Here is a 5,849-nt window from a genome sequence, read left to right as displayed (position 1 = left end):
TGTTCAAAGATCCATTATATACTCATTTCATGTTGGGGTTACTCAGACTTCATCCCGTTTACACTTTTTTCTCATTCGGGCATTTAATAGAGCAGTTGGTGGGCATAACGAATCATGACTTCAAAATTTGAAATATACAATTGAAATGTCCACCGACTCGATGGAGAGTTCGATTACTCGTCCCCCATAAGTCCAACGTTATGCATAACCAAACCAAATTCCCAACCCCCACCAAAAAAAAAAATTATCGAACATGGTCTCCTATGCCTAAGTCGCATGATTTTGCATTCAAGTTTCAAAGGAAACAACTTGGTAGCTGTTACTATCACCTTTGAGCATCATCATATCTGAGAAAAAGAGCGGAAAAGGTCAACTTACCTTTAATATAAGTTGATTGCAATGGAGGACAAACACAAAAACTTGTAAACAATTTTCTTTCTTGAATTTCAATCGGCTAGGGTTTGTGATGAAGAGTTGGTGCGGATGCTTTATGTTTGGTGGTGGAGTAATGGGTGGTGAAGTAGTGGAGTGATTTGTGGAGAAAAAATAGGAGTTTGAATTGGAGTGGGATAAGGAGAGGGAATATTTGATTTGAATGGAAGAGGGACCTTATAATACCCTAGCCGTGGGTTGAACTTGTAACGCTTCCTCTTTGTTTATTTTTATTTCATATATTCTATGGACAGTAGAATGGTTTACGGGCCATTCTACTGTCATTAGCTTACCTGGATGACGATGAGGACACCTGGCGTGATGCAACTGTATGCTTCTATTTACGGTCGGTAAAATTTTTATAGGCCATAAATTCTGGCGTAAAATCGCAACATTGAGACTAATTTTCTTTCCCACAATCTACGATTCCATCTACGGTCCGTAAAAAAATATATGGGTAACAGATTCTGGCGTAGATCGTGAACAGTGAATCTATCCTTTGCTACTTCAATCTACAGTCCGTAAAAAATGTAAGGGCTGTAGATTCTAGCGTAGATTGGTTTCAGGTGTTTCTACAGTTTTCTCCACTTTAGTCATTCCCCAATCTTGATGAATCCTAGAACACAACAAAACATCAAAATAGTCTAAAAAAAATTTATAGAATATAAACGTGGGTTGCCTCCCACGAAGCGCTTGGTTTAATGTCGTGGCATAACAGTGTTACCACTCTATTCAGGATCCTGAGTGTAACCATGCTTCAATCGGTATCTGCCCACAATGCAGTCGCTATCAATGCACCAATGGTAGTACTTCACCTTCTAGCCATTCACTTTAAATGTTCGAGACCCGTCCATGGTTTTCAATTCCATTGAGCCATTAGGTGAAACACTCACCAATTCGAAAGGTTCGGACCATCTGGATTTCAGCTTGCCCGGAAAGAGCTTTAGCCTTGAGTTGTATAGCAGGACAGAATCACCCTTCTGGAAGTCCCGCTTGAGGATCTTGACATCATGATAGTACTTCATCTTCTCATTGTACAACTGCACACTTTTATAGGCATGGAACCGAAATTTATCCGTTTCATTCATCTGAAACAACCTCAGCTTAGTTGCTTCTTCCCAGTCCATGTTTAACTTCTTCAGAGCCCACAAGGCTTTATGTTCGAGTTCAACTGGTAGATGGCATGCCTTGCCAAAAACCAGCCTATAAGGAGAAGTCCCAATGGGCATTTAAATGCAGTTCTGTATGGCCAAAGAGAATCATCAAGTTTCCTAGCCCAGTCCGTTCTGTTTACATTGATCACCTTGGCCAAGATACTTTTTATCTCTCGATTAGAGACTTCCACCTGGCCACTCATTTGCGGATGATAAGAAGTGGCCATCCGATGATAAACACTATACTTTTCAAAAAGTGTTGCAAACACCTTGTTGCAGAAGCGCAAACCGCCATCACTAATAATAGCTCATGGAGTGCCAAATCTGGTGAATATGTTCTTCTTCAGAAAGTTAATAACACTCTTCCCTTTATTATTGGGTAAAGCCACTGCATCTACCCACTTCGAGACATAATCAATAGCCACCAGAATGTATTTCATGCCACCAAAACTCACAAAGGACCACATGAAGTCGATACCCTAAACATCAAAGAGTTCAACTTCCATCACATCATAGGCATCTCATGCCTCTTAGAAATAGCCCCTTGATGCTGGCATTCATCACAGGATTTCACCATCAAGTTCGTATCATAATAAAGTGTTGGCCAGTAATACCCACATTCAAGCACTTTTTCTGCAGTCCGGTTTCCACTATGATGACCCCCAATAGGAGATCATGGCAAGCCTTCAGAATATCCATCACTTTCTATTCTGGGACACATTGCAGAATGATGTTATCAACGCATGTCCGGAATAGGTATGGCTCATTCCAGTAATACTGATGAGAGTCCCTCAACAATTTCTTCTTTTGATATGCTTTGATTTCATCTGGAATAACACCCGTCATAAAAAAAGTTGGCGATATCTGTATACCGTGATGCCATCTCAGAAGACACTGCTAGAACCCTCTCATTTGGGAATGCATCATATATATCAAGCTCCTCTAATGTTCTTCCACCTTCCTCAAGCCGTGAAATATGATCTGCTACCTGATTTTCGGACCCTTTGCGATCTTTCACCTCAAATTCAAATTCTTGCAACAAGAGGGCCCATTTGATCAATCGTGGCTTTGCATCTTTCTTTGCCATCAAATACTTAACGCTGCATGATCGATGTATATCATTGCCTTGGACCCCAAAAGATAGGCCCGAAATTTTTCGAACGCAAAGACTATAGCAAGCAGCTCTTGCTCAGTAACAGTGTAATTCATCTGTGCCCCATTGAGGGTTTTGCTAACATAGTAAATCAAGTGCATGATATTATTGTGACCCTGACTAAGCATAACACCAATAGCAAACCACTGGCATCACACACTAGCTCAAATGGCAGAGACCAATTAGGAGATACAATAATAGGAGCAGAAGCTAGGCGCTCCTTCAATTCATTAAATGCCTTGCGACATTTCTCATAAAACTCAAACTTAGCCTCTTTTTCAAGAAGATTGCACATAAGATTCACTATCTTGAAGAAGTCTTTAATAAAGGCCGATAGAAACCAGCATGTCCCAAGAAACTTTGGACTCCTTTCACAGAGATAGGTGGAGGAAGCTTGGCAATAACCTCAATTTTAGCCTGACCAACCTCAATCCCTTTCTTAGATATTTTGACCGAGGACGATCCCTTCCTTCATCATAAAATGGCACTTCTCCCAATTAAGCAAAAGATTGGTCTCTTTACATCTCTTTGTGTAACGACCCATTCTGTTGTTACTGTGACTTCCAGGAAATTCGCTACCTTGACCCCTTAAAAACACCTCCAGATCTTTACGCTATTAAAATCGCTAACTTGATCGGACTAGTCGTGCGAGTCGTAGGTAAAATATTGAATTTGGGCCACTGGGCCCAGTTACCCCGCTAAGCGACCAACTTGCTGCCCTATCACTGTCACCACAGCGGCATGAAGCTCCCCTTCATTATTAATGGATCACCCCAGTGGTGGGGCTAACGCTAAAGTGATGCCGCCACAGCGGTTAACAAGCAATTATTTCCCTATTTAAAATCTCATTTATTGACTTGACCTAGCATTTATTTTCCCAAGTTGTAGCCGCCATCTGGAGATATTTTCATCTCTTTGAGACCAAAATGTTGGGAAGGTAATCTCCTTAAATCCCTCATTTCTTCTCCTTTAATTTCCCTCTTTCTTTTTACATCAATTTTGATTATGCCAAAGCTTTAAATGGAGGCTCTTGCTTCAAAATTCTTATGATACCCTTGGGGAATTATAGTAATAATTGTCCTAGAATAACTAGCAGCTCTAAGATGGCTTCCTTATTACAAGAATTAGTTCAATAACTAATTCTAAGCCCAAATCCTTACTATTTCTCGAATGGGTTAAGTTGCAAATAGTGTCTCATGCAAATGATTGAGGTAAGTTTGACTTAGGTAGACCTTGTTTTCCATAAAAGCAGTAAAATAGCAATAATCAAGAATCTAGAATGATTATTTTAGAAATGACGATTTTACCCCTATGACCGATTTCTTCAATTGTTGCTTACTCGAATGTATCCATCATTCTTAGAACTTCTGGATCTACAAATTCCTTATGAAGATGGAAGATGGAATCCAAGTAGATGTTCACACACTTGTTCGGCCTGAGGTAGGTTACGGCTTCCTTTCTTCGTAGACTCCGGTTAGACTTACATAATTCGTGCATTAGATGAAACGGAGAATGCATGTATAGGCTTTCGAAGTTTGGGATGGAAATCTTAGGTTAGTACTGTTATGTGGATTATGTGTTCAGGCTTGTGGCCTTTAGATTCCCTAGTTTTGTGTGTTGGCGTTCCTTTGCGTATTGGCGGATTATATGTGGCTAAGAAGACTAGTTGTTCGGTACTTGGCTAGTTGTGTTCTATTTATGAGGAATTCCCACGTGATGTACATGACCATGTCCTGTGTTATTTAATTGAATTATAATTTGGTATAGAAATTGATAAACGTGTCCAAAGAACATGAAATGATTCTAGACTGGATGTTTAGTGGTTGATGTTATAAGTTAGAAGTGTAGTTATCATATATTGATGTCGCTAGGAAGTAAAGGAAGGAGGTGATATTTTTATTGTGATTTTGTCCATGCTGGGCATTGGTGACTAGTGTTAATCTCATTCTTGATATTGTAGTATCCTACTTATTGTCATTTGGGATGAGGATAGTGATTCTATTATGGCTTATTGTGTAGCCTTTTGATGATATTGTTGGTGCGCCCCTGCGTGGTACTTTTGATATCGATTTGATTATTGATATTAAACTCATACATTGCATACATTCTTATCCTTCATGATATACTGTTAATACATTGATGATACTTAAGGAGACACTGTTATGAGCTGGGCTTATTTGGATGAGAGTGACGTGAGGACCGATGTCCGATGTTTATCCGAAATCGAGGATGAGTGTAGCCATTGCCGAGGTTGTTGCTGGAATCGTGAGGTAGCAATTGCCGAGGTTGTTGTCGAAATTGTGAGGTACACAAATTCACGGGTGCCTCATGGGTTGTGCTGTCAAGATGTGATGTTCCATCATCGGAGTACATGTGTACGGTGCATATTCATTGCATTCACATTCCATAAATTATTGCATTGCATTCTACTACGCGCCTTCTATTGTGATATTCTTGTCATGTACTTGTGATATACGGATTCGGATTGGATGTATTGAGACTTGGCACAGTTGGGCTTAGTTGCTATAACCCTAGGCCATGATCGTGAATTACTTTTGTTTGACACTCGTTGGCTTAGTTGTGCATTTTGGCTTCCTAAATGTAGGCGAATAATGAATATCAGAATGACGTGATAACTTCCTGATACTAAGAGTGGATAGGGTAATGGTAGTTGACTGGTGATACTTGAACCAATTTGTCTATTGTATGTTATATGAGTTAGAAGGGGGCATAATGTAAGTTAGGCAAAACGGATCACTAGGGAGGAATTGATGAGAATAAGAATCTTTATTTGTTGAGCCTAGTGGTGGGTAATGTGCATTGTCGACCTAGTTTTAACTACCCTGCTTATTTATGAATTTTAATACTGATATGTTCTTCTAACCATGGTCAGCCTATGATGCCTACCATTAAGAGTGTTGTACTGATACTACTCTTGCTACATCCCTTTTAGGATGTAGAGTTTTTCAGGATATTGATTGATTGAAGTTTTTCTGGAAGATGCATGGTGCCTATCTTGAAGGCCTCAATCATTCTCATTCAGAGATGGAGGTTGAGTCTTAGATTTATTGTTGTAGTCTGTATTCAAATCTTAGTCGCTCTTGTATTAG

This window comes from Lycium ferocissimum, chromosome 9 (genome assembly GCF_029784015.1).
Source record: "Lycium ferocissimum isolate CSIRO_LF1 chromosome 9, AGI_CSIRO_Lferr_CH_V1, whole genome shotgun sequence".
Taxonomy (NCBI): Eukaryota; Viridiplantae; Streptophyta; class Magnoliopsida; order Solanales; family Solanaceae; genus Lycium; species Lycium ferocissimum.
Note: the sequence above shows the minus strand (reverse complement) of the source record.